At 41.1% G+C, this 24,965-nt stretch overlaps 1 protein-coding gene and 1 pseudogene across 1 annotated transcript in view; one reads left to right on the top strand and one right to left on the bottom strand.

Annotated features, from left to right (window-relative positions):
* The window catches only part of GIPC2 (GIPC PDZ domain containing family member 2), a 70,655-nt gene that overhangs the window by 629 nt on the left and 45,061 nt on the right, over nt 1–24,965 (top strand). The window lies entirely within an intron of this gene.
* LOC114208356 (ubiquitin-conjugating enzyme E2 C-like) lies at nt 1,595–24,676 on the bottom strand (annotated as a pseudogene).

Genomic DNA, 24,965 nt, shown 5'->3' with positions numbered 1-24,965 from the left:
CTCCTTCCTCTGCTGGGGGGAGAGGGTCACGCGGAGCATCTCCCAGATTAAGGAAGGGTGAGAAAAGTTCCTGCCAGGTGATAGCTAACTGAGGTCCACTTAGCCCCTCAGGTGGCTTGTCTAGCGCCAAACACCAGAGTCCCTTTGGTGGTATTCCCAAGAAGTTGATTATACCAAGGGTGCATAACGGAAGAGAATTACAGCTAACTCCATGGGATTAGTTAACAAAACTTTCAGAGGGAAAATCGGCTCTCAATTTTACACCCTATCCTTTAAAAGGGGCTGAACTTCGCATTAAGTAGATTGACTGCATGCGTGCTTGGAACTGAAGTTTGCTATGGGCGTGATGTTGAAAGCACTAGTTTATGTGGGTATTTATGGGACTACTTTATTTATGCTTACCTGAGCGAACTGCAGATGCAAGAGAAGTTAGCCTCAGGAAATATTTTGTCCACGTCTCAAAGAAAAGCATGAGATGTTGCCCTGGACTCCAGGGAGTGCAGAGAGCTAGCTGCCTTTGAATGGCACAGAGCTGCACTTGGATTTCTGTTCTTTAATGTTTATCAGGTCTGCTCAAGTAAAATTGAGGTCGCGGCAGAATTCCCAGGGTAGATGAAAGAGAGCTTGAAGTGTAACCTTTTGTGCTTCCAGGGTTCCCAGAAACTAAGGGGCAAATCACAAACCCATTTTGTGAATTATTTATATTGACCTGGAGTAGTAATAGTGTTTTGCGTTCGTATAGGACATTTCAACTCAAAAGGCACTTTCACGGGAATAATGTCCTTTTTTCTAGGAGAAGCAGGTGGCGTGTAGTTCATTGGGTAGCTAAGAACAGGATTTGGAGACACCTAAGCCTGGATGTGAGTCCACGTTCTACCACTTGCTGGCTGTGTGGCCTTGAACAAGTTTAACTTCCCTCACTTTCAGCCCTGTATAAAAGATAAGAAAGGGGGTGCCTGCCTGGCTCAGGTTGTAGAGCCTGTGACTCTTGGTCTCTGGGTGGTGAGTTCAAGCCCCACGTTGAGTGTGGAGATTACTTAAAAATACGAATCTTGAAAAACAAAACAAAAAACAATCCAGGTGAGAACTTCTACCTTGAAGGGTTATTAAGACTGGAGTTCATATATAAACTTATCAGACTGCATAGTACATGGTCCACACTTAACAAATTGTAACTAGTATTTCCAATACCTAGCAGTTAAGTGAGTTGCCGAGGCACAAAGTGATTGAGGCTTGGCCAAGGTCACACAATTAGCAAGAAAAAAATCTGGGATGTTATTTAAACTTGCATCTTCTGGTTTCTAAGCTAAGTGAGCTTGTTAGCATACTTAAAACTTTATCTCTTCTATAACCAGGGACTCCAGATTTAGTTGCTTTGCGTTAATAGCCTTCCTCATTATTCTGAGCTCAAGGTGCATGACTTGATTCAATCCACTTAATTCTGGAAGAAAAATGTTGATATCACTGCTTCAGAGAGGAAACAGGCTTTGAGGTTCACAAACTTTTGCAAAATTATACATAGTAAGTAGCAGAGCCTGGGTTTATACCCAGGTGTTTGTTTTTTTCATTTTCTGACTCCAAATTCCATGAACTTCTATTCTGTATTGCTTCCCAAGTTTTCCAGGGTGTCAGTGATAGCTTGGCAACCACTGTCAGTGTTTTCAGTTTCCAATGCACTGAAATAGATAAAATTCAGAGATAATTTAATCCTTCTATATCAAAGTTCATGTATTTTTTGTAACTCCCAATATATATACTAGTATACTTACACATATAACATTAACGCGAGTTTTCCATTTGGATTAGGAATAGTTAAGTATGGGGCTCCTGGGTGGCTCAGATGATTAAGCATCTGCCTTTGCTCAGGTCACGATCCCAGAGTCCTGGGATCAAGCCCCACCTCGGGCTCCTGGCTCAGCGGGGAGCCTGCTTCTCCCTCTGCTCCCCCTGCTCATGCTTTCTATCTGTGTGTCTCAAATGAATAAATAAAATCTTTAAAAAAAATTAAGTATATCCAGGATAAAGTATTTGTCATCATAGTATAGTATGTCTTAAGTATCTCAATAGTTAATTTTGAAACAAGTAATTTATTGAAACCACTCTGGTGAGATCCCATTTCTCGTCTCATTTCCCCAGCAAGGGTAATTGTGGTATAAACTTTGGAGCTGTCAGTGGGAACAAAACAATTTCCCCCTCTTAATAGATTCAATAGATTGTTAGCTCAGAATTCCTGTCTTTTTTTCTAGAGCAGTGGCTATAGGGTGATAAATAGCTCTGTATGGAGTTGAACCTTCTTTACTAAGGGTGAGGGGAGGAAGGGAAGGACTTGCCTGACCTGATTTCAGGTGTGGCAGATTTACTGGGAGTTCATAATGTGCCCATGGCTGTGCTAGTCATGTAAGTAAGTCTACAGGGTGGTTGTTCCATTCCCCCCCTTGGCACTGAGGTAGGGGTTCTTTTCATTTTATAAAGCTAAGTGAGGATCTAAGAAGTTAAGCCGCTTGCCCAGAGTCACTGAGCTGGTATGGGGCAGGGCCAGGATTTGAATGCAGGTTTCCTGGTTCCAAGTCCATTACATAGTGGCTATGAGGTTTTAGGTAACTGCATTCAAATTTCAAATACAAACCCAGGAAACCTTTTTTTAAGGTTTTATTTATTTACACAGAGATAGCGAGAGCAGAGCACAGGGAGTGGGAGAGGGAGAAACAGGCTTCCCACCGAGCAGGGAGTCGTTGTGTGGCTCGATCCCGGGACCCTGAGTCACCCAGACGCCTCCAGGAAAACTTTTTTTAAAACAAAGCGTCTTTTCAATTAAAGCCTCAGACCCCACCACAAAAATATTGCCTCAAAAAAATGCTGTTGTGAAACTAATTTGAATTTCACCTATTTCAAGGTCCCTGAAGGAGGAAACTATGAATCTAAGCTATGAATCACTTGCAGCCTGTGGTCATTACCTTGAAACAGATGGCCAATTATACAGAAATCCCTTTGAGCTGATACTTTTTTCTAAACAACTAAATGAGCAGTTCAGTAAAAAGAAAGTAAATCTTGCCTAAAAGAGCAGTTAACTTTTGTAAATGCAGGGACACTTTTACAAAAAGTTTAGTACCATCTTTCAAAATATTCAGGTTATACAAAGGAATTGATCATTAAACTCGAGCTTCAGTCGTAACATTTGTTGAAGGGGCATTTTGAATATGTGACCACTGTGATTGTTTGGCAGTAGTTTGTGCCATGACATGTTTTCTTAGTTATCTTTTATGTGGAAAGACTGTAGAAAATGGTAATTCGAACAAGCTTTTAAGGAAATCAGTTTTATAGTTAGATACCTCACATGTCCAGGAAATGAAAACTCAGTGTCTTTAAAGATTTAATTATTGGGATGCCTGGGCGGCTGAGTTGGTTAAGTGTCTGCCTTGGGCTCAGGTCATGATCCCAGCGTCCTGGGATTGAGTTCTGCATTGGGCTCCCTGCTCAGTGGGGAGCCTGCTTCTCCCTCTGCCGCTCCCCTTGCTTGTGCGTGCTTGCTCTCTGACGAATAAAATCTAAAAAAAAAAAAAAAATTTCCTTTGACTTGGTTGTATTCGTTCATGTATATATATAATAGTTCATTGAATGGGTCAAGCAAATGTGGCTTCTTAATACATAAAGCAGTCCAATAAAGCAGTATTCTTGGGAAGATGAGATTTTAATTTGAGAATTGTGATTTTAATTTCAAGCTTTATATACAACAGTTTATAAATAACATTTATGCTGTGATTTCTCTCAACAAAACAAATCTTCCATTTTCACTTGCCCCTGTCTCCTGCTGTTACCCCATTTCTCTTTTCTAGCTAAACTCAAAAGTTGCTGTCTCCAGTGAGACATATCCTATATCTTCTCTCTGATCAAAACTCTGATAACTCCCCATCTCACTTCCAGCAAAAGCCAAAATCTTACAATGGGCTACAGGCCCTGTTACCTCTCTAATATCCTTATTCCTTCTGCTCCAGCCAGTCTGGCCTCCTAGCTATTTCTTGAACTCTGGAGCCTTAGGGCTGTTGTCTTTACCAGAGCCTTTTCCTGCAGAATGCTGTACCTTCTTTAAGTCTGCTCAAATATCACCTTCTCAGTGAGGCTGGTACTGATCATCCCATTTAAAATTTCCCTCCTCACTTAATTTTCCTCCATAGCATACTCACATCCTATGTATATTTAACTTATTTGTCTTTTTCCTCTCCCATGTAGTAGAATATAAGCTCCACAAAGGCAAGGATTTTGTCTATTTTGTTTAGGCCCCCAAAGGGCCTAGAACCGTACCTAAAATGTGATTGGAGCTCAAGTATTCATTGAATAAAAGAATCTTCACACAGTAGTTAAAATCCTGTAGCTTCAGTATGCAGCTTTAGTACCAGTTTAATAGTGATGTCTTATGTAGATGTTAACTTTTCCTGCTGTGGTGTGAAGAAAGACTTAGCTTTTGATGGAGGTAGGCGTGAGGAGCATCGCTCCTACCTTGAAGTGGGTGGGGAGTAAGAGGGTGAAATATGGACACGAAAAGGGTATGGAAACTGATTTGTGTGCAATTCTTGCATCTCTAAAAATTCCAGAAATTATGAAGTTGGGGGCTCTGTTTACAAGCAGAATCGTTTCCTAGCTGAACTAGTGTATGGGGAGCTGCCTTGTAAAGCTTCCCAGAAACGGCTTCCTTTTCAAGTTGCTGGCAACAGCGCTGAGCTCTTGTGAAAGTCAATATTCCGTATTTATGTGGCACTTCTGGAGAACATGAACTGCACTGCAGACTTTATCATTTCCCAGCAATGTGGATAACTGGCAAGTGGAACTGTGTCTTTCTGCTTCACAGATGGGAAATCCAGGAAGACTAGAACAAAATGAGGTGCACTGACTTGTATACAGTCCCTCCTAGGAACAACAAAAACACACCAAATGAAGGAATTTAGGAATCCAGTGTAAATTTTAGCATTGAGCTATGAGGACTGTGAAGCAAGCCCAACAGAACTGAATAGAAAGAGTGTAAGAGTGAGAAGAGCAGCCCCTGCAATCTGGGAGCTGGCTTGACACTCACTGGTAGGAGTTGGCTTCTCCTTTTGGGCATAAATGGTTTCAAAGAACATCAAAATCAGATAAGAGCATTCTGTGACTGATGGGGCAAGTCAAAAGTAAGACTACCTGGGGGAGTCAGGCTGGCTCAATTGGAAGAGCCTATGACTCTTGATCTTCAGGTTTTAAGTTCAAGCCCCACATTGTGTGTGAAGATTACTTTAAAAGAAAATCTTGGGTGCCTGGCTGGCTCAGTCGGAAGAGCATGTGACTCTTGATCTCAGGGTTGTGAGTTCAAGCCTCACAGAGTGTAGACATTACTTAAAACTTGAAAATCTTGGGCACCTGGGTGGCTCAGTCGTTAAGCGTCTGCCTTTGGCTCAGGTCATGATCCCAGAGTCCTGGGATCGAACCCCGCATCAGGCTCCCTGCTCGGCGGGAAGTCTGCTTCTCCCTCTCACACTCCCCCTGCTTGTGTTCCCTCTCTCGCTGTGTGTTTCTTTCTGTCAAATAAATAAAATCTTAAAAAAAAAAAATTGAAAATCTTAACAAAACACACCACTCTAATCCTGTCCAGACAGAAACCAGAACATGAACGTTTTTCACACCACAAAAATGACCAGGTGTCCCCCTTGCTCCCCAGATGAGATGACTGATACAAATGACTGCTGTTCCTTCAGTAATCATAGCTTTAGCTTTGGTAATTTCTCCCGCCTTAGAGATAGGTTTACTAAGATAGCCCTAGAATTGCCTCACTTCCTGATGGCACCCTATCCAGAGCAAACCCATGTTTCCTTGCACGTGCTCCCAAGTCCTTCCTAGCATCCTCTTACTAAGACCCCTCCATGGTTCCCCACGGCATGCTGTCCCCCCTGATGCAAGGAACAATAAACTAGAGGTGAGAAATCCTGCTGGTCCTTGGCTGGAGGGCGTTGACAGTTGTTACTATGAGATTATTACTATACTGACTCCAAAGAGGCACCCAGAATATGATTTTTCTGATCTTGCCCATCTTTTTTTAATATTTTGATGGTCTGATCATGCCTATTAGAAACCTTCAGGGCTCTCAGTTACTCCCCGTCTTATTCCTTGCTGGCTGCTATAACAATATCACTGGGTAGCTTTTCAACAACGTAAATTTATTGCTCACAGTTCTAGAGGCTGGTGCATGACCGCTTTCTGGCGAGGCCCCCTTCCTAGTTCATTGTTGGCACCTTCTTGCTGTATGCCCACAGGGTGGGGAGGTGCTGTAATCTCTCTGGAACCTCTGATAAGGCTCTAATCCCATTCACAAGGTCTACCCTCAAGGCTTAAGCAACTTCCAAAGGCCCTACCTAATAATGCCATCCCTTATAGGGATTCAACATTTGAATTTTGGAGGGGGAACACAAATATTCAGACAAAAGTACTTACAAATAACCCCCCACCAGCTGAACAATGTCTCTTATTCCTCCCTCTTGAGTTCTGTCTTTTGCCTGCTGCTCTAATCTCCTCTCTTAACCATCCCCCCTATATTCCGGAATATTTAACTGTTCATTTCTCTGTGCCTTTTCTCCTATGATTCACATTTTTTTTTTTTTTTTTTTAAGTAGGCTCCACACCCAGTGTGGAGCCCAGCACAGGGTTTAAACTCATGACCCTGAGATCAAAACTTGAGTTGAGATTAAGTTGGATGTTTAACTGGCTGAGCCACCTAAGGGCCCCATGCTGTTCTCATTTCTAATAGCTCTTATTTACCTCTCCAATCTCAACTGTCACCTCCTCCAAGAAGCCTTCCTTGTGAATCCATCAGCCTAGATTAGGTATAATATCCACTATTGCATGATTTTAACCTAGCATTAGCAAACTGAATTGAATAGTTATTCCTCTCTCTCCCAGGACGGTTGGGGGGAGGGAGGGCTTGGACTTTTTTAAATCTTGTCTCTAGAGTAGCTAGATGGTTTAGCTGCTCCGTCAAAGTCTGATAAATAAAACTAAATGGTGGCTACAGTAGGAACTGAAGATGTAGATTGTGAGACTATAAATGTCTTTGAAGCTGTATAGATTTTATTCTGTAAGCAATGAAAACTCAAATGTTTTTCAGCAGAGGAATGATCCCTAACTTCTGTTTTATAAAGTAGAGATACAATTTACCATTCATTTGCTATGTTTGTCTTATAAGTGTTTGTTTTGTAAGTTGAATAGGATATTTTCCGGAATTGTACAGTACCATCTGATAAATTCTAAATATGTTACAATCATTATATATGCTTACTATCCCTCGTGGGCATCAGCTTCATTTTTAGATGAAAAACTCAAAACAGAAACCAATAACTTATTTTGAGAAGTGGTAGAATCTAAGCAGCTGCCTTGTAGACCTCATTGCTATCAGGAAGATAAGAAATGAATAAAACTGTTGATTTTTTTTTGGAAAAAAATTTCCTGGAAATCCCCTGAAGTTAGCATGTGAACAATCCTAGAGTAAAGTCTGAACCCCTGGGCAGAGGCCAACCACTCTCCTAGCCTGCTACATCAGAGGCTGATGGCTGGTCTCTTTGCCTTCCCTCACTCCCTCCCACCGCTCCCATCCTGAGAGGACATGAAAGGCTCTTGCAGATTGCGAGAGATGGAACACTCATATTACCTTAGGCAATCTGTATGTATGTATGTGTTTGTATCACGATGTATAGGGAGGTAAAGAAGCTCAGGACAGCTTCTGCTCCATGTTCCATGGAGAACTGTAGAATCATTCATGCTGTCCAGGTGAAAGCAGTAGCTTTAGACTTTGGAGAACCAAGAGCAAGTCTGTTTATCCTTCACCTTCCATTTCAGCCTCTCTTTCTCTCCTCCCCCCCTCCAACTTCTCTTCTTGACTGATTAATGCCTCTCATCCTTTTGATTTTGCTCCTTTAAGGTTCTGTTGTCTCATCTCTGTCTTTGTTTTGTTACCGCTCTATTTTCTGTACCCCATTGTGTCTCAAATTCAGACTCCCTGAGAGTGAGTCTCTGTGTTGGCAAGTCTGGGTACAGAACAGGTGGGACAGCACCTGTGAGCCTGTGGATCAGGGGCTCATCTCTAGTCCAGCCTGTAGGGCATGTGGAACAAAGGCAGGTGAGTGGTAGTTAAGGAGTCATGTTGGAGAGGATTGTGGGCATGACAGGTATTCTGAAGACTACTTTAACTAGGGGAATGGTAGATATCTTCCATAGCCTGTCCAGACAAACTATTTTCAGTTCCCTATGACTTTTTTAGCACATTTTTTTGCCTTTAAGTTTTTTTTGTTAATCACCATACATTACATCATTAGTTTTTGATGCAGTGTTCCATGATTCATTGTTTGTGCATAACACCCAGTGCTCCACGCAGAACGTGCCCTCTCCAATACCCATCACCAGACTAACCCATCCCCCCACCCCCTCCCCTCTAGAACCCTCAGTTTTTCAGAGTCCATCATCTCTCATGGTTCGTCTCACCCTCCGATTTCCCCCCTTCATTCTCCTCCTTTTTTTTTCCTTAACATATATTGCATTATTTCAGAGGTACAGATCTGTGATTCAACAGTCTTGCACAATTCACAGTGCTCACCATAGCACATACCCTCCCCAATGTCTATCACCCAGCCACCCCATCCCTCCCACCCCACCCCCACTCCAGCAACCCTCAGTTTGTTTCCTGAGATTAAGAATTCCTCATATCAGTGAGGTCATATGATACATGTCTTTCTCTGATTGACTTATTTCACTCAGCGTAACACCCTCCAGTTCCATCCACGTCGTTGCAAATGGCAAGATCTCATTCCTTTTGATGGCTGCATAACATTCCATTGTGTGTGTGTGTGTGTGTGTGTATGTGTGTATATATATATATATATACACACATACATATATATATATACACACACACCACATCTTTTTTATCCATTCATCTGTCAAAGGACATCTTTTTTTTTTTAAAGATTTTATTTATTTGAGAGAGAGAATGAGAGATAGAGAGCATGAGAGGCAAGAGGTTCAGAGGGAGAAGCAGACTCCCTGCTCAGCAGGGAGCCTGATGTGGGACTCGATCCCGGGACTCCAGGATCATGACCTGAGCCGAAGGCAGTCGATTAACCAACTGAGCCACCCAGGCGCCCCAGTCAATGGACATCTTGGCTCTTTCCACAGTTTGGCTATTGTTTAGGACATTTTTTTTAAGTAAGCTTTACACCTAGCATGGGTCTTGAACTCACAACCTCAAGATCAAGAGTTGCATGCTCTACCAACTGAGCCAGTAAGGCACCACCCCCCCAACACCGCTGCCCCCCCGCCTTGATATTTATGCATTGTTCTCCCTGGTACCTGTGAATCTTTCCCCTTCTCCTTCGCTATTAACTGTGTTAAAAGATGAACTGAGGTATATTAAAAATCCTAAGGGTTATTTGAGCAAAATCGATTGGAATTGAACAGTGCCAAACCAGAAGTGATTAGAAGTGTTCCACAGATAGGAACTAGGGGCAAGGTTTTTATAGACGAGATGTGGAAACTAAAGCAAAGAAAATTTGTTTGCATTATTTAGGAAAGCCTAGTTCACTGTGATTGGTTATCTCTAGGTTTTGTATTCTTTTTTTTTTTTTTAAAGATTTTTATTTATTTATCAGAAAGAGAGCACACAAGTAGGGGAAATGGCAGGTAGAGGGAGAAGCAGGTCCCCTGCTAAGCAAGGAGCCCGATGCGGGACTCGATCCCAGGACGCTGAGATCATGACCTGAATCTAAGGCAGACGCTTAACTGACTGGGCCACCCAGGCGTCCCTCTAGGTTTTGTATTCTTAACCCTGAGGCATTTACAGGTTTATATTTTGGTTTGCTTACATGGGCTGCTGAGGTATTAGAACCACCTCAGGGGGCACCTGGGTGGCTCAGTTGGTTGAGCGTCTGCCTTTGGCTTGGGTCATGATCCCACCTGGGATCGAGCCCCGCATCGGGCTCTCTGCTCGGCAGCAGGGGGGGGGTGCCTACTTCTCCCTCTCCTTCTGCCCACCTGTCTGTCTGTCTGTCTGTCTCTCTCTCTCTCTCTCTCTCTCTCTCTCAAATAAATAAAATCTTTGGGAAAAAAAAAAAACCACCTCAGTCTAAGAGCCTCCTTGTTTAATTAAAGAACTTTTACTTACACTCAGGAGTCACTACCCAGAGCTTCCCCCACCTCCCCCATCTGCACCCCCACCTCAAGGTTTCTTGCCTCTCCTCTGAGCTTCCACAGCTCTTACAGACTGAATAACTGTTGATTTACTGTGTGTCCTTTCCGTAAGATTGAGAGCTGCTCTAGGCAGGTACTAGCAGTTAGTATGAAGTAAATTTTTTTTTTCATGTTTAACTTTTTATTATGGAAAACTTAAATACATGCAAAAGAAAATAGTGTGATACCTCCCAGGTGCCCAGCTTCAACAATTATCAGCACTTGCCAATATTTTTTTATTCCTCATTTAAAAAAATACTAAATATAGAACAAGTAGATAAAAACACATAAAACGTACTTTTTTAAAAAAAATTTTATTTATGTGACAGAGACACAGTGAGAGAGGGAACACAAGTGGGGAGGTGGGAGAGGGAGAAGCAGGCTTCCCACGGAGCAGGGAGCCCGATGCGGGGCTCGATCCCAGGACCCCGGGACCATGACCTGAGCTGAAAGCAGACGCTCAACCTACTGAGCCACCCAGGCGCCCCAAAACAAATGTACAAGTTGAACATCCTTGTAACCACACTCATGTCAGAAGATAGTCCTTGCCAGCCAACTCAGAACCTTCCAAATGCCTCCTTCCATCTGTCCCCCACAAGTAACCACTATCCTGACTTATGGTGATTAATCCCTTAAAAGAAAATTTTATTGCCTAAATGTGCTTTCCTAAAGACCATAATCTAGTTTTGGCTGCTTTTAAATGTCTTTTGAGTCTTTTTTTTAATGTATGGGTTCCTTCCGTTCTGTTTTTTCCCTTCCAATGAATTTGTTGAAGAAGCCAGATTATTTATTTTGTGTGGTTTTTCAGGGTGTATTTTGCTGCTTCCATCCCTGAAGTGTAGCTTATCATCCCGTCATTGTATTGCTTGTAAATTGATAGTTGTATCTTAAGACTTAAGCAGATGAGGTTTGATTCCCAGTCCTCTCCACCCATGAGACAATATCAAAAGTATAGTTAAAATTTTTACTGGTTGGGGCGCCTGGGTGGCTCAGTCATTAAGTGTCTGCTTTCGGCTCAGGTCATGATCTCAGGGTCCTGGGATCGGGCTCTGCATCAGGCTCCCTGCTCGGCGGGAAGCCTGCCTCTCCCTCTCCCACTCCCCCTGCTTGTGTTCCCTCCTCTCACTGTGTCTCTCTCTGTCAAATAAATTCTTTAAAAAAAAAATAACATTTTTACTGGTTGAACTAATGAAATCCACAGGGAAAATAGGTAAATTTTTACCTTTTAGGATGGCTTCAGTATTCCTCCTGGAATAGAATCTAGCCCATTTTGAAAAGCCTCTTCTATGTTGTCTGTGCAGTGAAGCAATGGTGACTTTCGACAACTTTTGAATATATGGCTAGAACTATTTAGGGGCCCTTTATCCCAGATAAATCTTGCTAGCCATACACTTGGCAGAGCCAGATGGACTCCTTCCTACGTTGGAATGCTAGCAAGAATTTTAATTCTTCAAAAGAAACCCCTGGGGAGATATTTCTTCCTGCTATGTGTATAGAGAACCAAGTACTTAGGGAAAAGGTTGATGCCCTTTAATAAGAGGTGTTTATCCTATAAAAAACATATTTTCATCATTTGTACATGTTATGAATTTATAGCAAGAGAGTATAATAGTTTTAAAATAGAAGATACACGTATTAGGCCTATTGAATCTCATTAGAAGACTTTGATTATGGGGCATCTGGGTGGCTCAGTCACTAAGCATCTGCCTTTGGCTCAGTTCATGATCCCAGGGTCCTGGGATCAAGCCCCGCATGGGGCTCCCTGCTCAGCGGGAAGCCTGCTCCTCCCTGTCCCACTCTCCCTGCTTGTGTTCCCTCTCTCGCTGTCTCTCTCTCAAATAAACACACACACACACACACACACACACTCACACACACACACACACACACACACACACACACACACACACACACACTTTGATTATGACTTTGCCAGTCACTGCTCCAAATCTTGAGATACATCAGTGAGCAGAAGCACGATGTAGAGGAACAGTTTCAATTCTCTCTCTCTCTTTTTTTTTTTTTTTTTTTTTTTACTATTATCATTTTATTAAGTAAACTCTACCCCCAGCATGGGGCTTGAACTCATGACCCCTGAGATCTAGTCACTTGCTCTACTGACTGAGCCAGCTAGGCACCCCTCAACTTTTTTTTTTTAATGGCTAAAATCCAGGATGATCCTGTAGATCATATCCATCTGTAAAAGTTCTTAAGTTGTAGTGTTAACTTTATGTGGCCTTAAAGGGATACACAGTAGCAAGGTTGAGGAAGTGATAATTCTGTTTCCATTCTTGAACCAATTCACATATCCACATACTGCGTTAATATAGTAGTAGTTTCTGTGATTGGCATTAACACAATGTCCTTGGTGATCCAGGTCCAGAATCTTAATTTAACTTCTTGCAACTTCTCACATTTGATACTAGCAGTTCTGGGTGTGGCTAGGTATTAGGTGCTGGTCATGATTCCTGTTACTCTTTCTCCTGTTTTCTTTATACTTCCCCCTTCCTGTCTTAATTTTCCTGTCTTTATGTGGAGGTGAGTTGGGAAAGGGAAACCTATCTTGAGAACTAAGAAGGGAATTTTTGTTGAATATCTGCCCTTACCATTTAACTAATGCCATCCTATTAGAAATGGCAGCTCCTACCCAAAGCCCTATAAATGACTAAAAATGGCAGCTGGAGCTCAGAGCAAAAGTAAATTATTCAAGTCATGAAGTTTAAAGGGATGCCTTTTTTTTTTTTTAAAGATTTTATTTATTTGGCAGAGAAAGCGAGAGAGGGAACACAAGCAGGGGGAGTGGGAGAGGGAGAAGCAGGTTTCCCCGCTGATCAGGGAGCCCGATGCGGGGCTCGATCCCAGGACCCTGGGATCATGACCTGAGCCAAAGGCAGACCCCTAAGGACCGAGCCACCCAGGTACCCCTGAAGGTATGTCTTTGATCTTAGGTTTGTCTGGACCCAAAGCCCATACCTTTTCCTTTTACACAAGTGGTTCCTAACCTTATTGGGCTCAAAGTAACACCATGTTTATTACCCTGAAATAAAAATTTACCTACCTGTGTGTGTAATTGAAAAAAAAATTCCTTAACTCTAATATTCATTTTTAGGGAGAGCATGTACATGTGCATGCAGGGGGTGGGGAAGGGCAGAGGGGGAGAGAAACAGAATCTCCAGCAGATGCCCCACCAAGTGTGGAGCCCCATGCAGGGCTTGATCTCATGACCTGAGTGAGCTGAAGTCGAGTGTCAGATGCTTAACCGACTGAACCACCCAGGTGCCCCTTAACTCTAATATTAGAAACAAATATGGATTTCAACATGGGGAGAAGTATCTTAGAAGACCTAATGAAGCAGTTAGGTGCTTGTACCTATTTGTAGTGAATAAGTTTGGATTTAAAGAATAAGACAATATTCAACTGAATGTTGTTGACTTTCTTTACGTAACGTATAAAGAAATAAGGGATAAATAATATTTGTAGATGTTTGTAGAATTACTGTAATGTAGCAGTAGCAGATACTTGAATTTTCAGCATAAAATATAACACGAATGGCATTGTCATGAGTGACTTGATTTTCTCAAATGATAAATAGTTCTTGGTAAAGTTCTGCACAAACAGGTCTTTTCCTTGATTTACATGGTAATTACAATCCAGGAAATTGATAACCAAAAATACTTTATCTGTAACACAGCTAGGGTTTAGGCTTAAATCTTTTTGTTTTCCTCTTCCCAGTGTGAAAGTCTGGGAGGACATTTGAAAATCATATGGAATGCTGAACAGCTCTTAACTGAGCTGGGCTTCTGTGTTAGAATTCATACAGTATCCCTACATCAGTGGTGTCACACAATCATTGTAACAACCAAAAAAGCCTCCACAAAATTTCACATTGTTTTATTAGGGCCAATATCACCCCTGCCCACCAGCAACATTGCTTTATAACCAGTTGCTTGAGATTAAGTACTTGACCTACGCTGTGAAGTTAGGTGGTAAGAGGGGAAAAAAAAATGGGAAAGCAAGAAGGGAAAAACCAGCAGAAAGACTAATTGGTTTTATACATTCAGTTTTAGGATTAATCTTATAGGATTGTAATTATGCAGAGTGAAGAGTGGTTGGTTAAATTTGTGACATTTTAGGCTTTTATAATATCTCAAAGCAACACATGTTGCTGTGGCTATTTGACAGGTTCACAGGGTCCTATGACAGATGGGGAGTCAAGGTGGCATGATAGAAAAGCTTTCAGGACCGTATGATGGGGGTGGGTTTCAGGGTAGAGTAGCATGCCCTGGGTTTGACTCCTGGAAACGCCACCTTCTAGCCTAAATTTTCTCACTGGCAAAATGTACAAATAATACCTGCCTTATGGGATTTGTTGTAAGAATTGGATGAGATAGCATGTTAGGTATCTAGAACAGTGGTTCAATAAATATTTTTTTAAAGATTTTATTTAACATAGACACAGTGAAAGAGGGAACACAAGCAGAGGGAGTGGGAGAGGGAGAAGCAGGCTTCCCGGGGAGCAGGGAGCCTGATGCGGGGCTCGATCCCAGGACCCTGGGATCATGGCCTGAGCCAAAGGCAGACGTTTAACGACTGAGCCACTCAGGCGCCCCAATATGCTTTCCTTCTTTTCTTTAAACAAGATGCATTTTTTTTTTTACAACTTTTTGGATACTTCTTGTAATTTTTTAATTTTTCTCATCTAAATCAGTACATTTTTCATTCTCCTACCCTTGGCCAAATCCCCCCAAATAAGGAAAACACATATAAAAGTGTATCCCTATTCGTGATCTTCAAACTAAGTTATCTCCATGTGGATTTCTGTGTTATAGTAACTAATCTGGACCTTTCTGATGAAGTTTATTTTAGAATAAACTTCAATAAAGTTTAGTATAAAACCTAATAAATGATTTAAATCAACAAAATTGAAGATCTCAGTTGAGAAATAGTAAACATACCAATTTATTTAGAATTGCTTTGTGTTGCACTTGTCAATGTTTATTTCTCATGTGCCAAAAATAACTCTTTAATAATATCCATATTTCTTTGTGTCCTCTTTCTAGGCATAGAGAATACCTGCAGCAGAATTTGTGTCATCATATAATTGTATTTTTACCTCTTCTCTCACTGAACATGTAGAGCTCATTTTCAACTCTCCGCACACTCAAGTCTCCTAGGATCTTAATTGTGCTGAAGTCCTAGACACTGATACTTGCTTCCAAGAAGCTTCTAGGGAAGATTACTTAGATGTTAAAGGATAGAGGAAGAACTCTACCCTTGCTTTTCTTCAACATCCAAGCTTATCTTTTTCCTTTTAACCCATGCTGTCTTTAGTCATTCCATTCTGAAATGGGAATATGCTTATTTGATCTGCTTAATAGAAGATCTATTATAAATAGGTGGCCAGATAATTTATATTCCAAATCCAGACACTTCAGAGAGTTATGGGGATGATATTAAGAATTACTCTGATGGGGTGGTAGGGGGAGCCTGGCTGGCTTATTTGGTGTAGCATGAGACTCTTGATCATAGTCTTGAGATCAAGCCCCACACTGGGCATGCAGCCTACTTAAAAAAAAATTACTCTGGGACAGCAGTGGTAAACTGGGACCTGGAGTCTGCCTAATTGTAACCAAATTGCCTACTAGAAAAGGAGAAAGAAGAGAAAGGTAAATTTCATACATTTGCCAGTTAAACACCAACAATATACAAACCAGTTTCCTGGGCAGTAAGGAAGTTTTTGAATTATAGGCATTTGGGGAGGGGGTGGGGAGAGGATAGTGTGGTTATAAAAATAGAAGCAGAGAGAGAGGGTGCAGTGTCAGCACCAAGCCTGGAGCCAGGGAATGCTGGTACTCCTCGTCCTGGCTCTGGCTGGGTGACACATACGTGGGAGTCGAGGATAGAACCCCGGGGTAGCCTGCCCGCTTCTTCAGGAAGCCTCCTGACACTGCTGGGTTCTCCTCCCCTCTTTAACTGCTCTGCCTGCTCCAGTCCCAGGAGTTTTATAGGCAGGAATGGCAGTAATCTTGGCAAGCAGAGACGGGAAGAAGCTGCTTAGAGCAGGGGGCAGGAACTAGTAATAAACTACTCCAGCCAGGGTTGTGCCTATGTGTCTGAGTCTGTGGCATCATTCTGTTCTTGGCAGCTCCTTTCCACCTTTTCCCAGTCTCTGTTCTTGGGGCTCTCTCTCCCTGGGGTGGGAGATGGTTCAGGATTAAGCAACCTGAGCCTAGAAGAATCTTCATGCACACCCAGCCACCCACGCACATGCACGCCTGCACTCTCACACATATACTTCCTCTAAATTCAGGACTGCCCTTACTTGTGTCACACCGGCCCTACCCATAGAAGTGTTGTTTTTTTTTTTTTTCTTCTTCAGTGTTTCTCAGACTTGCTGATGAACAATTTAAGTGTCTCAGGTGGTCGATGAGTTTGCCTTCCCCCCAGTCCTTTGTCACCTGTCGTCTAGGGAACCCTGTAGTATACTTTATTCTGTCACCTTTCACGCTATCACCTTGTACGTTTTCCTGTCTTTCCAGGTGTCCTAGTTTAGAATAAATATCAGTTTGTCTTTCTCTCAAGATGTTTATAGCTTCTCAAATGGCCCAATTTTTTTCTTAAAGTGCTCATCTCTTTCAGAATTTGTTTTAGGAAATAGTAAGGAATAGACCCCCTCCTCTGTCCCTCCCACTTGACACCTCCCTGGTTTACCATGCTTGCTTTCCAATTTTCCATGATTTATTTGGGTGGTTTGTTTTTTAGTATTTTTTTTTTTTTTTTTTAAGTAAGCTGCACCCAACATAGGGCTCAAACTCACAACCCCGAGACCAAGAGTTGCATGCTCTACCGACTGAACCAGCCAGGCATCCCCATTTGGGTGGTTTTTAAATACCATGTGTTGTAGCCATTTCATTGTAAGGGTTGTAAGTCTGCTGCCTGGGTTAATACGGACACACTGCTACATGAGCATTCTGCTAAACACATCTCAAAATTTTGATTAGGGTCCCTTTTGAGATATGGCCATCTTTTATAAATTATATTTGTATATTTGGTAAACTGGAAAGCTTAATCATAAATCTCTTTATTAATATAATCTATAATATTTCACAAGCCACCCTACTACATTTTTCTTAGATATAAAATGTCTCCTTGTTATAGTCTCTCTCTGTCTTTTTATAGTCTTTTCCATTTTAAGTGTCAAATAAGAGGAGGCGTTTAAGAAAAGTATGTTTAGAAAGCTGGAAAATTGGAGACAGCACCTGACCAGGGGAATAGCAGTGATTTATGATGTCTTTAAAATTGGCGTGTAACCTTGCAGCATTATTAGACTAGGATAAAGTTCTGACTGGAAGAATGTTGTGGAAAAGGATGACATATATAGCCATACACATTGGATTTATCTTAGTCGGTTTAGTATTTCTGTAATGTCCACAAAGGCAAGACTAAAACCTCTCCCTATCCTTTTAAACTTGTTTCAAGAATTGCTTTGAGATTTTTGACTTTCTTGGACACATAGTTGCTTTGGTTAGCTTTCATTAGCAAAAGAAAATGTTCTTTTGGTTACTGTGGGAAGTCATTTGGTAGATTAACACATATAAATCTGCTATTTCCTTTTTTTGGATAAAATTATTTTTGTCCTATTTTGCTCACTAAAAAAGTGGTTGTACTGAAGAAGGAAGACTACAAAGGATGATTCACCTCTTATTTAAGACTTGCCACCGCTGACCCAGGGCAGCTAATTTAGAAGTGAATCATTTATAGAAAGTTCTACACAGTTTGAGGCAGGGCTTTGTACAATAGCCTCATGAAGATCTAAATAGAGCATACAGTATCAGATTTCTAAATATCTGTCTTGTTGCCAATTTTATCTTTTGCCAACGGTGAAACTTATTTCTAGTTGACTATAGCCATTGACAAGGTGAAAGGGGCACTATGTATATAAAATCAGGTATATTTTAAAAACAAATCTTAGAAATTTAGTACATGCATTATGCTGGGAAAATAATAAGCTTGGGATTTTATTTTATTTTGTAAAGATTTTATTTGCCAGAGAGAGGGAGGGAGAGTACAAGCAGGGGGAGTGGCAGGCAGAGGGAGAAGCAGGTTCCTTGCTAAGCAAGGAGCTCGATGTGGGACTCGATGTGGGACTCGACCCTAGGACCCTGAGATCATGACCCGAGCTGAAGGCAGACGCTTAACCATCTGAGCCACCTGCCCCCCCCCCCCAGGCTTGGGATTTTGAAAGACTATTTATAGTACAAGGAAACAAATGCAACTAGTCAGTTTCAAAATTATTTAACTGGAAGAAATCATTTTAAACTTATAGTAAGTCAATGTGTTAGTATTTTGACATTTACTGATCATCTAATATGTTTGATTTTTATTTTATTTTAATTTTTTTTAAAGAGTTTATTGGACAGAGACACAGTGAGAGAGGGAACACAAGCAAGGTGGAGTGGGAGAGGGAGAAGCAGGCTTCCCGCGGAGCAGAGAGTCTGATGTGGGACTCCATTCCAGGACCCTGGGACCATGACCTGAGCCGAAGGCAGTTGCTTAACGACTGAGCCACCCAGGTTCCCTTTTTTTTTTTTAAAGTCCAATTACAAATGGCTCCTTTTTGCCATCTATTTTAACTCCTTTTAGGAAGTGGGTGTTTTATAGATAAACACTATTCTTTGGCTCTATATAGAACACAAAATGTAGAGTTTCTGCACTTGTTTTAAATTCAAAGCTGAGTTTATGTTTACATCACAGTTATAGTATCGTGGATTAGAAAAAGCCCAGAAGTTTGAATTCTTGTTTTGTCCTTCATTAGCTATGTGACCTTAGATAAATCAATTAATGGGTCTGAGCTGGTTTTCTCCTCTTTACAGGGTGTAGTGATACCTGCCCTCATGACTTGACTCACAAGGATTAGTTGAGCTGATGCCTTGGAAAGTGATCAGTAACTTAGGTCTCTCTCTGTGGATATAAGATGTTAAGAGTGGTAACATTGCAGGGAGAAGAACTCGGACATCCAGGGTTGGAATATCATTTGTACCAAATACTACTGATATGACCCTCTAAGCCTTTATTTTATTTTTTTGAGATATAATTGGCATATATTATTATTAGTTTCAGGTGTACAATATAATGATTCAGTATTTGTATATATGACAAAATGATCACCACAATATCCAGTTAATATCCATCAACACAATAGTTATAATTTCTTGTGATGAGAACTTTTAAGATCTCTCAGCAACTTTCAAATATACAGTACAGCATTAGCTATAGTTGCCATACGGTATATCACATGCTGAGGACTTGTTTATTTTATAACTGGAAGTTTGTAACTTTTGACCACCTTCACCTGTTTTGCCTACCCTGTTACCCTCCTCCCTTCCCCGGCAATTACCAATCTGTTCTGTATCTTTGAGGTTTTTTTTTTTTTTTAGATTCTACATATAAGTGAGGTCATACAGTATTTGTCTTTCTTGGTTAGATTTATTTCACTTAGTATAATGCCCCCAGGGTCCATCCATATTATTGCAAATGGTGCCATTTCTAAGCCTTTTTTTTTTGGTCTTTTTTTTTTTTTAAAGATTTTATTTATTTATTTGACAGAGAGAGAGGGAACACAAGCAGGGGGAGTGGGAGAGGGAGAAGCAGGCTTTCCGCGGAGCAGGGAGCCCGATGCGGGGCTCGATCCCAGGACTCTGGGATCATGACCTGAGCCAAAGGCAAACACTTAATGACTGAGCCACCCAGTTGCCCCTTTTTTTTAGTCTTTTAAAAAAAGGAGAGGGGTGGTGGTAATATAAAACCTCTCACCTACGATTACCGTAGAGAATAAAGGAAGTAATCTGTGAAAGTACCTGGTGCATGTAATGTTTCTTGAACCTTGAAGTTTGATTTTATTTTTCCATTCTTTCAGATCTATCTCCTTAATTCCTTCACTTTCCCAGTACTTTACTGTAAGTGGGAACCAGTATCTAATCTGTGTACAGCTAAGAGGGATAAGCAGGTGCCCCAGTTTATGACTATGATTGAAGAATTGAGTTGTAGAAGTTATTTGATACATATACCACATATTTTTGGGGAACCATATAGCCTAAGACACTCAGAGCTTTTTGAAAGTTTTAAAAAATTTTTAGTAGGCTCCACACATGCCTAACATGGGGCTTGAACGCACAACCCTGAGATCAAGCGTCGCATGCTCTACTGACTGAGCCAGCTGGGTACCCTGGAAGAGTAATGAGTAACAGTTTTGTCACTGGCTTGGTTAGAGCTACTCCCTTCTGTTCAAGCATTCAGGGTAAGTGGGCAACCCTCTCCCCTCCCCTCCATAATTATTTTGTTCTTAGTTTCTGAGCTTAATTCCTGCTATTTTAAGGGCAATTAACTAGATGGAGGTAAAATAATCTCTTTGTTTTTCTCTTATTGAGGAAAAAGTCTTTGAGACTTAGATAATGAGAACAGCCCAGATAAAACCATGGTCGTTAACACAGGAAACAATCCAAGTGGTGTTCTTATGTATAAAGATAAGGTATTAACTCCTGATGAAAGTATGGTTTAGTTGGGGTGCCTGGCTGGCTCAGTCCGTAGAGCATGTGACCCTTGATCTCAGGGTCATGAGTTTGAGTCCCGTGTTGGATGTAGAGATTACTTAAGGAAACTTTTTTTTTTAAAGTATGGTTTAATTATTAGATTTGTCATTATGTACTTTATTTTCTATAATAACATCGATATTTCTATAATGCTTACTTTAAAAAAATTTTTTTTTAAAGATTTTATTTATTTGACAGAGACAGCAAGAGAGGGAACACAAGCAGGGGGAGTGGGAGAGGGAGAAGCAGGCTTCCTGCTGAGCAGGAGCCCGATGCGGGGCTCAATCCCAGGACCCTGGGGTCATGACCCGAGCTGAAGGCAGATGCTTAATGACTGAGCCACCCAGGCGCCCTGTATAATGCTTATTTTAGAAAGCATGTAAAAAAGTAGCGAGGTTCTTGGGATAGATTAAGATGTAGGAAAGTAGTTGTATTAAAATATTAATCCTGCTACTTTGGATAACCTTCAAGAGGTTACATTTCCAGTTACTTACATTTAAAATCACACACACAAATAATGTAATGCCAGCTACACAAGCCCATAATTTCTTCCAGAGGTCTTTGGAACATGTGGAATTTTGGGCCAGCTCAGTTCCTGTTTAAGGAAGGCATTAAACAAAAAGTTGGAAATGGGCTTCCTTTAAAAAAAAAAAAAAGGCATTTAATGTGTTTTTAGAGAGATCTGTAACCTGCTTATGGGCCAGAATATCTTTTGAAACACCAATGACAAATGATCTATTTAACCTTACTCACAAAGCACATTGTAAAGTATATAATGGAGAAAAAAGGCAATATTAATTTGTATTAATGACTCTATATAGTTGTTCAGACTTATCACCCTAGCCATATTGAGTTTTAAGGGTGAATAATCATAACCGCCCGATAAGAACTGGAAGATAAACCAAATATTATGCATGGTAAGAACACTGTCCATGAGTTATTCTTCAACCACAAAGTTGAAGGATAATGTAATTTATGGGAGAAAATGAAATCCATCCTGGTGATGACATTAAAAAGGAGCAAAATCTGATCTCTTCACGAAAACTCATGCAATTTAAGCAGCTTTCAAGCATAGGTGTAAATACTACTGTTCAAGAAGCACTTATATTCCAGGAATAATAATAATAACCTTAAAAAGAGCTTTTTAGTTTAAAAAGTACTTTATATATAGTCTTATTTTTTTTTTTTTTAATTGCATGATGTAGACCAAACTTTAATAATGCCATGATGTATGTGAGAACTATGGAGGTCAAATGACTTGACTGAACTCACTGAGAGTACAGAATTGGGACTAGATTCAAGTCTCTTACATCTTTTTTTAAGTTTATTAAAAAAAAAAAAAATCTCTACACCCAATGTGGGGCTCAGACTCATGACCTTGAGATCAAGAGTTGCATGTTCTTCTGACTGAGCCAGCCAGGCACCCCAGGTCTCTTACCTCTTAATCCATTAATCCTTTTTTTTTTAAAGTGACGCACACACGCACACACGCACGCACACACACACACACACACACACACACGGGTGGGGAGGGCAGAGGGAGAGAGACTCTTAAGCAGGTTCCACACCGGGCATGGAGCTCCATTTCACAACCCTGAGATCATGATCTGAGCCAAAATCGAGTCAGACACTTTACCAACTGAGCCACTCAGGTGTGACCCTCCCCTTCCTTTTTAATTTTTTTTGATTCTATTGGAAGGGGGAGTCACTTTTCTGTGCCTGAAATTTTTGATGGGAATAGGATGTGAAATTACGATAAGATGCATGTAGTACCTCAATGTACTAAACACAACTCACCATCTACCTTACTAAGTTTAAGGATAAAATGAGATAGTAGGTAGAAAGAACTTTTAAACTGAAGAATTATAAACTGAAGAATTATACAAAGTATAATGATTCAGGAATTCAGTTGAAAACAAAATCTAATCTAGAATGGGTTGATGAAATTATTGGCTTGTGTAACTAAATATTCTGAGAGAAGACTGTATCAGACAGGATGTTGATCTTGGGGTCATGAGTTTGAGCCCCACATTGGGTGTAGAGATTACTTCAAAATCTTAAAAAAAAAAAAAAAAAAAAGCCGAGGATGATAGAAAATGTAGTAGACTTTATTGGATGGGGAAGATTTTGATATAGACTGGATTTATTTTTTTTTTTAAAGATTTTGACGGAGACTGCGAGAGAGGGACCACAAGCAGGGGAAATGGGAGAGGGAGAAGCAGGCTTCCTGTAGAGCAGGGAGCCTGATGCGGGGCTAGATCCCAGGACCCTGGGATCATGACCTGAGCCGAAGGCAGACGCTTAAGGACTGAGCCACCCAAGCGCCCCGACATAGACTGGATTTATTTATTAAAGATTTTATTTATTTGAGAGAGAATGAGAGATAGAGAGCACGAGAGGGAAGAGGGTCAGAGGGAGAAGCAGACTCCCTGCTGAGCAGGGAGCCCGATGTGGGACTCGATCCCGGGACTCCAGGATCATGACCTGAGCCGAAGGCAGTTGCTTAACCAACTGAGCCACCCAGGCGCCCGACATAGACTGGATTTAGAAGTTGGGTTTTAGCTATTTTAAAATTTTAGCATTTTTTGGCCCAGGAAATGCCATGTGCAGATATATGGAGATGGGAAAAATGCAAAGTATAAAATTGATAAAGACAGGATATTCTAGAACTGAGCTGCCCCATATGGTAGTTAGTAGCAAAATACAGATACTGGAGGGCACTTGGGTGGCTCAGTCGTTAGGCGTCTGCCTTCAGCTCAGGTCGTTAGCCCAGGGTCGTGGGATCGACGTTGGGCTCCCTACTTGGTGGGAAGCCCGCTTCTCCCTCTCCCACTCCCCCTGCTTGTGTTCCTGCTCTTGCTATCTGTCAAATAAAATCTTAAAAAAAATATATATATATATATAGATAGATACTGGACACTTTGGCTAGTTCAAGTTGAGTAAGATATTAAAAATTTAAAAAATGTAAAATATCTCAATTTTATATATTTGAAACAATGTATTAGATATATGGATTACATAATTTGAATAAACATCTATTTTTACTTTTGTTAATGTAACTATTAGAAAATTTAAAATTATGTGGCTTGTTCCATGTCTGTTGGGCAGTGCTGCTTTAGAAAACGGAATAGTCAAGAGTTTTCCATTTATCTTTTATTTTCTTTAAACCCAAAGTATTTAATTATCACAAGGGCTCAAACTTAAGGGCTTAATTCAAGAAACAACAAAAATGACACCACAGCTTAAGCTACAGAGTCCTAGACAGGAATGAAAAAAAGGACAGACCATCTAAAAAAAAACAAAAAGGCAACACAAGGAGAGAGGCTAGACTGTCCGGAATCTTGGCTGGAGACCTGATTTGAGTAGGTTTCTTGCAGATACTTCTTAAAGGCTGTGGGGTTTTTCCAGAGCTCGGCAGCATGTGTGTTCAAAGGGCTATCGATGTTGGGTTCTCCTAGCAGGCTCTGGATGGACAGCAGGATGGTCCTGGCATCATATAGGATAGATCACTTGCCCTTCAGGATGCCCAGGCAGATGTTCCCCTGGATGTCCACGCTGGGGTGGTAGCAGGGTATGAGGAACTTCACCGTGTGGGTGCATTGTAAGGGTAGCCCCTGGCAAACTCCAGGGAGAAGGTGTACCTCAGGTCTTCATATACTGAGTCAGGTGCTCCATTTGAAAAAGTGGTCTGATTCAGGGAAGGCAGAAATTTCTGTGTCACAGACATTATGAAGGTCATCAGCTCCTGCTGTAGCCTCTTGCCCATGGGGCCCTGCACAGCGCCCCTGCTGGGCTTGACTCCTTTGTGGGTGGCGGCGGCTGGTGGCAGTTGGGTGCCACTTCTGGGAGGCCATCTGCTGTCTGGTCAGGGAGACGAACTTGGAGAGCACAACTGCAACCAGAATATTCCATTTATCTTATAAAAACGGACAATGGTAGTAAAGCACTAAATATGGATACCTCAAAAGACATTAAGGATTTCATTTTACAGTAAAAAACACCAGAAAAGTTTTTTCTAACGGATGACTCACCTTATAATATGATACCTTGCCATGAGTTTACTTTCTTTTGATTTAGTTTGTTCATGAGAAGGTATAGAAAATGTCAAATACTATGTCTTACTGTCTTTTATCTAGTATACTT

This window comes from Eumetopias jubatus, unplaced genomic scaffold, assembly GCF_037043125.1.
Source record: "Eumetopias jubatus isolate StellerSeaLion01/CBP00866 unplaced genomic scaffold, mEumJub1_p1.0 scaffold_4, whole genome shotgun sequence".
NCBI lineage: Eukaryota > Metazoa > Chordata > Mammalia > Carnivora > Otariidae > Eumetopias > Eumetopias jubatus.
Note: the sequence above shows the minus strand (reverse complement) of the source record. Positions and strands in the feature narration are given on the sequence as shown.